The 9,393-nt window shown below is 43.9% G+C and overlaps 1 protein-coding gene across 1 annotated transcript in view; it reads left to right on the forward strand.

The window, feature by feature from the left end:
* Positions 1–7,100: 7,100 nt before the first annotated feature.
* LOC143276537 (cyclic nucleotide-binding domain-containing protein 2-like) overlaps positions 7,101–9,393 on the forward strand; it is a 26,656-nt gene continuing 24,363 nt past the window's right edge. The window contains exon 1 of the mRNA XM_076581096.1: positions 7,101–7,242. The gene's annotated coding sequence lies outside the window, so the exon portion shown is untranslated. The remainder of the gene's footprint in view (positions 7,243–9,393) is intronic.

Here is a 9,393-nt window from a genome sequence, read left to right on the forward strand (position 1 = left end):
CTTTGATCTGCCCAACCAAGTGAGAATGTGCTGGTTACGCCTATGTTACTGAAACCCTTGCTGATTTTAAAAGATTAGGACATTGCCCAATTCTGTTGATCTGTCTTTGATGAAGGAGATGGATATGAAGCAACGTTTCTACATTTTTCTAAGTGGCAGAAGAGATGTAGAACAGAGGAAAGCAGGGACAACCTCTAAAAGGAGACTGGGAGCATATATATATATATATATATATATATATATATATATATATATAAGAATTTCAAATCCAGTGCTAGTCCTGTGAAAACAAGAAACATGTTTGGTATTCATGCGAATAAATTAATGCATTTTTTTAAACAGTGATCAGGGTATACTGCAAGGAGCTGGACTTAGGACTTGATTACAAGATGAGAAACTGTGCAGAAGAGCTTCAGGATAAAAGTCTTTTAGTTAAATTTGCTTCAGGGGACATGGTAACAATAGATGTGTACCATACACATGCTCATTTAACTCTATAGACGTGCTGACAATCTGTCAAATGCAAACTCACGAGAGAAAAATAAAAACATGGACGATGATATGTCTCAGTTGTGTAGAATATACACGTATGGACTGGCACAATCAGGAATCGAGCAAACTGAAGTGCATTCATCACGTATCAAACATAAACTTCGCACAGCTCTTCCAGACCCCATTGCCACTTTACAAGGCAGAGAACTGTCCTAATGTTTGACAAAAACCTCGGTGACACCATCAAGAAACACGCAGTTATGATTCAGAAGCTTCACATCTTGCAAAAACCGCTGAGCTGATTAAAAGTGATCTGTTGTAGCCAGATAGTTCATTTAATGGCAAATTCATCCACAGAATGTCAAGAAAATTGTATACATTTCACCTTAAAGGCGCCCATCAGCATGATGACCAGTGGGCCAGATTCCACTGAAGAATTAACCACTCCACACCAGATTCAAACTGTTGTCAGTATATCACAGATAATTGCATATAAATGCAAAAAATCATTAAAAGCAACATCACATATGCAGCGCAACAGGACACAGACATCATTCCTAATCTACTAGCCTTAAAGTTCATTGTCAGACAAGAAAGCTAGGGCTGGTTGAAATCCTTCATAGCCTTGGCCTTGGAATCTCATACAAGCATGTGTTGTCTATTTCAACAGATATTGCAAACAGTGTATAGCAAAAATTTGAAACAGACGGTGTAGTTCTTCCGCCAAGAATGATGACAAACATTTACATAGTTGGAGCGGTCGATAAAATTGACCACATCTCAAGATTGACAACAGCGGGAAACACCTTCCATGGGATATTTGATGCAGAATAAGCATGAAGACGCAGATGCAATTATGCACTTCACACCCCTAGTTCAGCAATCGGTGTCAGCCAGAATGGAAATAATCCCCCCCCCCCCCCCCCGCCCTGTCACCTACACAAAAGTGCATCCAGTTGCTCTGACCTCCAAAGATGTCTAAATACCACCATGTAACGTTAGTGCAAAACCAGCCGTCAGACTTGAAAGCAAGACGCGCAACACTGAAAGTGAATGGTTGGTGTACTGCAAAGGTGTCAGCGTAGTGAGCAAGGATGGAGGGGCGGATGAAGACATCAAGAACCGCATCAACAAAGCGAGGCATGCCTTCAACACCCTGCGGCCAATTTGGAACTCTATATCTCTTTCCACTCACACCAAACTGAGGATCTTCAACATCAACGTTAAGGAGTCCTCTCGTGTGGCTCTGAAACATGGCGAACAACCAAGACGAACACAAGCAAACGACTGGCCTTCATCAATAAATGCCTGCACCATATTTCAAATGATCAGATGACCAGAGACAGTATCAAATGCCTGCCTCTGGAGAAGAACCAACCAGATGCCCCTTAGTGAGGAGATCAGGAAGAGGAAATGGGGCTAGATAGCAATACCCTTCGAAAGCCTCCAGACGACACCACAAGACAGGAGGCGAGCTGGCTGACCAAAGCAGACCTGGAAAAGAAGCTTGGAGGATGAGATGAAGACATAGCCGGATGGACATAGGCCCGGCTGAAGAGAGCAGCCAAAAACCGAGTCCGCTGGAGTACTGTTGCATCCCTATGGTCCAGAAGGAGTCAAGAGGCAAAAATCAAATAAGAAAGTCACTGCAAAGGTGTCATTGAAGATGAACATGAGATCGCCACTGGTACACTTTCCTGGTCAGACTTCCATGCTGCACGTCATGAGTATCTGGACAGACATACTAGCAACATTGGCCATGCTATCAGAAAATGTGCACTGAATCGCAATGACAAAACATGTAATGGACGTCGTGCAGCCTGCGGTGGAGCATCCAGGGCAGCATGGAGTCATTGGACCAACCTGTGTATGCCCTGGGCAAGAAAAAAAGTGAAATGTGAAATTACAGTCACCAGTGTGCGCAACGGTATATTAAAATTTCTCCTTATCCTCCCACATCGGACTGCTGTAAAGGACTGCAGGACAGAAGGCAGTCAAGCATCAGCGACAAGACCCACCACCCTTCCTTGGAAGCACTCTTTACCCTTATGAGAATGAGAAGGATTTTACTGTTCTACAATCATTCTTCTCCACATTGAATCTAGTAAGTACGATATTGTCTGTCAGTGCTGAATGAAAGGCAAAACAAGCGAATTGAGCATATACTATATGTTTGCGGTTTTTGGTGAATGCTTGATATGAATTAAAAACGTATCCAAGCAAAAATGTTTTAGACATGCGTGTGGTGCCTCTGGAAATTGGCAGAGCTGATCGACCTTGATTATACTTACATTCACAGATTTACGATTGATTTTCTTTAATTACAAGTATATAATAAATAATAATAATAATAATGGTACTTATATAGCGCTGAATCTTGTGCAGAGACAAATCTAATCGCTTTCGCACCAGTCATTCTCACGCACGCATAACTCTAAAACTGGAGAAACTAAAGACAAGGAAGAGGCAGGGAAGGGAGGCTATTTTGGGAAGAGGTGGGTTTTAAGGCCAGACTTGAAAGAGCTGAGTGTGGAGACTTGACGAAGCGAAAGAGGAAGTTCATTCCAACTGCAAGGTCCAGAGACAGAGAAAGAACGGCGGCCAACAGTCGAGAGTTTGAATCTGGGTATGCGTAAGTGGAGTGGATCCGAAGCTGATCGTAGTGAGCAAAATGAAGTGTAGATGTGAAGGCAGCCACAGAGATAGGAAGGGGCTGATTTGTGAATACATTTGTAGCACAGAGAGCTGATCTTGTGCTTTATTCGGTGTGAGACAGGGAGCCAGTGGAGATGTTGCAAAAGAGGAGTGATGTGCTCAGATCTTTTCTTTCTGAGGACGAGTCGGGCAGGAGAATTTTGTATGCGCTGAAGGGACTGAATGGATGAAGCAGGCAAACCAGACAATAGAGAGTTACAGTAGTCAAGGCGAGAGAGAATGAGAGAGACGACAAGTCTAGATGTTGCGTCAATGGACAGATATTTCCGGATGGAACTGATGCGCCGCAGTTGACAGTAGCAGGATTGACATGTCTGATTGATAAATGTTTGCATGGACAGTGTGTTGTCAAGGACAACGCCGAAGTTCCTGACTGAACTGGACAGAGGGATGGATGTACTGCCAAGTTTGATTGTATCAGTTGTAATGGAAGAGAGTTTTTGTTTAGTTCCTATGATCATTGCTTCAGTTTTGTCCGCGATCAATTGTAACTTATTTAGAGTCATCCAATTTTGAATATCCAGGAAGCAGTTAGATGTTTCTTGCAAGAGCGACAACAGTTTTTCAGGTGTATCACTCTTCAGGAGTTGAGTGTCATCAGCATAAGAATGATGACTGACATTATGGCGGTTGATAACTTCAGCGAGAGGAGCAGTGTACAGTGTGAAGAGCACAGGGCCTAAAACAGATCCCTGTGGGACTCCATGTTCAATTTTAACGGGTTCAGACCGGAAATTATCAACAATGACAGACTGGAATCGATCAGTGAGATAAGATTTGAACCAGTTTAGAACAGTGCCGTTGATACCAAATGTAAAATGAAGACGGGAAAGAAGGATTGAATGGTCTATCGTGTCAAAGGCGGCTGACAAGTCGAGAAGAGTGAGAAGGGAGATCTGTCCTGAGTCGGACGCTAGCAGTAGGTTATTCAGGATGTGGAGGAGAGCGGTTTCGGTGCTGTGGTCAGCACGATAGGCAGACTGAAATAGGTGGATGAGATTGTTGAAACAAAGGTGATTGTTGAGCTGCTATATCAGTTTCATCAATGTCATATCTTAAGAGACTGAAGTACTTTGCAAAATATCAACTCATAGCAGAAGAAATTCAAAAAGAGGCTTAGTTGCTGTCATAAACGGCACCCAAAGATCTAGACACATCTTTTTTCCCCTCCCCCTTCTTTTTTTTGTTTATGTTTATTTTGTTTGTTGTTGTTGTTGTTATATATATATATATATATATATATATTGTTTAGGGTACAAGTAGCCCAGAGAAAGATGAAAAATATGTACATGTTCTTTAAAATGTATGAGCAACATAACAGTGTACATTGAGATTAAACAACGACCAGTTAGCATCACTGACATTGTGACCTATTTTCTATTTTATTTTATCTTTATTATTTTTGTCACGAAACACTCCTGAAGACATTTACATAACATAGCAAGTACATAACAGCATAATTAACATTCGGAGACCACATTCTGGACATTTCCACGTGTGAAATTGGGTAAGAAAACGAAATAACCGAGAAAATAAGTGTCATTTGTTTTGAACTCAGTGACCTACTTTAGACGCTGACCACACCCACTTCCGGTGCAGTGATAAGGTGGATCCCTTGCTTAAATGAACCACAAATGAATAAGGAATAAGAAAAACCAAACAGAATATTTTTATCACGAAGTGCAGCTTTCACCTGTTTTTCGGACTTAATGCCCCCTACTAACAGGGATCGTGCGTATTGTGAGGAGTGTGGTAGTGGTGCGTGCGATGCCGTCGCACACACATCTACATCTTCTAACCCCAACACCACCACACCTCACCCCGCTACATACATAAAATTATATACATACATACATCCGTGTCACCAACCACCCACCCATACATACAGTTTACATCCCTACCTCTACGCCCTCCATACACATACACTCCCACCTACACACGCTTTCCCCGATATACATCTACACCACCTTCCCACCTCACACACGTACACCCCTCCCCCCCCCCTTAACACACACACACACACACACACACACACACACTTGCAACCCATCAACACCCCCACCCCACACACATACATACACACACACACATACATACACACCAACATCCATCCCCCCTCTCCCCCCTCAGATGAAGTCCACAGAAACACCGCAAGTTCACACACACACACACACACACACACACACACACACACACCAATACCCCCGCATCCGACCTCCACACACACATACACAACACATCCAAACCCGACCCTTCCTCGACCTCTCCACCAAAAACATCACACCCACACACCAGACCGTGTCCCCGCAGGTGTTCCACAATTTCACACAATACACACAGCTACACCCCCTTCAGCACCCCCCGCCCCCCTTCCCCCCACCGCCCCAAATTCTCCCCCCCCCCCCCCCAACACACACACACACACACACACACACACACACACACCACAAACACACAACATCTACGCCTACACACCCCACGTCCTCCAACAACCACCCTCCGCCCAACGCCACCACTCTCACACGAACTCAGAAACAACACCTTGACACACCACCGCCATGTCCCGCACGCCAGATGTCCCGCAAGTTCTACACACACACACACACACACGCGCGCGCGCGCGCGCACGCACTCTCACTCATTCATTCTCACAAACACAAACTCTCTCTCTCTCTCTCAATTACACACACACACACACACACGCGCGCGCGCGCGCGCGCGCGCACGCACGCACGCACGCACACACCTCACAACCCCGTCCTCCAGCCCCTCTCCCCCTCACCCCCCCTCTCCTGCTCTCTCTCACACACACACACACACACACACACACACACACACAAAGTCAGAAACAACACACCGACAGACCCACTTGTGGAGTGATGGCCTGGAGGTAACGCGAGCGCCCAGGAAGCGAGAGAATCTGAGCGCACTGGTTCGAATCCCATAGTCGCCAGCCTCCCCCCCTCCCCCTCGCCCCCCCCCCCTCCCCCCTCCACAGCACTGGACCTTGAGCAGTGGTCTCTACGTTAGTCATTCGAATGAGACGCTAAGCCGAGGTCCCGTGTGCAGCATGCACTTAGATAAAGGAACCGATGGCAACAAAAGGGTTGTCCACTTCGACAGGAATACATGATATGAAATTGCAGGCAGGAAAAAAATACAAAATTGCAAAAACAACAAAAATTAGTGGCGCTTTCAGTTTACAGTAGTGACACGCTTTCCTCTATTGGGAGAGCAGCCAGGATTTCACACAGATAAATCTGTAGTGACAAAAGAAGTAATACAATACAATACAATACAGTACAGTACAGCACAGTACAGTGCAGTACAGTACAGTACAATGCATTTCAGTTCAGTGCAGTGCAGTTCAATGCAATGCAGTACAGTACTATACAATGCAATGCTATGCAATACAGTACAATGCAATGCAATGCAGTACAGTACAGTACAGTACTACAGTCCAGTACGGTACTATCCAATACAATGCTATGCAACATAGTACAATGCAATGCAATGCAATGCAGTACAGAACAGTATGGTACTATACAATGCAATGCTATGCAATACAGTACAATGCAATGCAATGCAGTACAGTACAGTATGGTACTACGCAATACAATGCTATACAATGCAATGCTATACAATGCAATGCTATACAATGCAATGCAATGCAGTACAGTACAGTACAGTGCGGTACGGTACTATGCAATAGAATGTTATGCAATATAGCACAACGCAATGCATTACAATGCAATACAATACAATACAATACAATACAATGCAATGCAATGCAATACAATACAATACAAAACAATACAATAATCATACCAACTCCATATGTACCCCAGATGTTCCGCAAGTTCCGCATGGTGGCCTCCATCACGGTCACGCTGATCCGGCTGAAGGCGGCCATCGTGGTCAACAGCATGGACCGTACGGAGCGCTCAGGCCGCCGAGATCCAGTGGAGGACCCTGTATGGTCAGCAGGAGGCTGAGAAACTGGCCTTCAGCAAGTCCTACTACTCCAGGGAACGGGTGAGACGAGGGGGGTCGGCGTGGGCGGGGAGTGGGGGCGTGGGGGGTGGGGTGGGGTGGGAAGGGTGGTGAGGTTGGGAGAGAGGGAGGGAATGAGAGAGAGAGAGAGAGAGAGAGAGAGAGAGAGAACACTGAACACTGAAATGTTTAATGTCATTGGCTGTAAAGCTCTAGTGACATAGTAGGTACTAATCAGAACAAAATGATCAAAACAGATAAAATGGACAGAAAGGGGAAAAAACAAACAAACAAAAAACCAGAATTGAAACAACATAGACTAATAAGAGATTTGCGACACTTTGGCGCTTTGTCTTTAGCTTAAAGTACATGTGATAGGGGGGTAATGTGCCTTTTTTTTCAGTCGTTCGTCTTCAAGGTTCGGACAGTACACAGAAAACAAAGTACAGATAAATCATAATAACAAATGTTTACGTATGTAACATCGACACACATCATATCAATACAAACACATACTAAAGTACATATAAATCATGAAATAATTATCGATGCCTCAACATCAAAACCCATCATATCAAAACGAGCACATCATATATTACAATGTCGAGATTGACCACCCAAATGTAGCCCTTCCTTTTTATCTATGCTTTTTTCCTCATAGAACCCATGCTAATTTTTAATTGATTGATGAGTATTTGGACCGATGATGGACGTTTTCCGTATATTTATTGCCTCAGATACATATTTTGCAAGTGAAGGTATCATATCTTCATTTTCTGTCATCAGTATGCCGAACATATCTTTTCTCTGCGCTGCAGCTGTATTGAAAATGATAGGGTTTTTTTTTCGCAATTCATCGTATCTTTTGCAGTTAAATATGAAATTATTTTCATCTTCTGGGCTTTCGCCACACATTGGGCAAGGAGATGTTGCTACGTCTGAATAGAAACACCTTCTGTTGGCATTCAGTTCAAATGCTCTCAATCTGAGAGCGCAAGAATTTTATTGTACAGGCCATATGACCCGTTAACTCTTTCCATACGAACGGCGAAAGAGACGACGTTAACAGCGTTTCACCCCAATTACCATCATCAAAATATTGCAAGCGGAAGGCTCTTATACTGAAGACGTGAATGTTGACAAAGAATACCACAATTCTGACGACGGAAGCTAAAGGTTGGGTCATTCAGACACCCACTGGACATCCGAGGGGTCTGTGTAGAGGAGAAGAGAGGACTGGCCGTACTGAGTGAGTTAAAACTGACAATATTAGAGTGAACCGTGAATGGACTATGAACATAACTAACGGTGTCAAATGAATATTCAAAAGTAAAAGTCAAGAAAAGGGAAAAAGCATTAACGACGTCGGTTTGCATGATAAATATATCTACCAAGGTCATGGAGGCAATGCTCGTCTTGCATCAAACGCTGAAACCCAGTTATCGATGGATAAAGCGTTACAGAGACAGAGACAAAGAGAGAGAGAGAGAGAGAAAGAAAAAGAGAGACAGAGAGAGAGAGAGAGAGAGAGACATAGTGTGTGTGTGTGTGTGTGTGTGTGTCTTTTGAGAGTGCCTAGTAACTGTGCAGCATCGTTCGCAAATAAACTCACGCCAAAATATCCCATGGTCTAATTGCAAACGACACTGTTTTGCAGATTCTAGTCAAAACTGACGTTCTGATCTGCCACCTAAATTCTCCCAGCACTGGTAATGCGCATTCAACAATATCCGATCAAAATCAACTATTTCAAACTGTGTCAAAAATCAAGTCCTACAACTTGCTTCCCTTGATTTTAGGATTTTGAGAGCACGTTTGTAACGTTGGTCAACAGTGGTGCGCGAAGAGAAGAAAGAGCGCGGAAATAGCCAGAAATAGCTGATGTTTGACTGGTAAGGTACTAGAAAAAGGTCGAAGCAGACGTTAAATTGTGAAATGCAACCGTTAAGAGCGCTTCGAAGTGGGGCGGTATACGAATCGTTCTGAATTACACGCTGTTCGCAGTTACTCATACCTACCCCATGGTTTGATATTTTGAAGCAGAACGGAGGAGGGGTTGGGTTGGGTGGTGTTTGATAACTTTTAGTGGGGAAGGAGGAAGCTTTGGGAGGAGGAGAGGGCGCTTGTATCACTGAGGTTTTTTTTGTTTGTTTCGTTGTCGCTTTGACGTTCACAATTCTATTTTCCACAGAG

The sequence above is a fragment of the Babylonia areolata genome, chromosome 2 (assembly GCF_041734735.1).
Source record: "Babylonia areolata isolate BAREFJ2019XMU chromosome 2, ASM4173473v1, whole genome shotgun sequence".
Taxonomy (NCBI): Eukaryota; Metazoa; Mollusca; class Gastropoda; order Neogastropoda; family Buccinidae; genus Babylonia; species Babylonia areolata.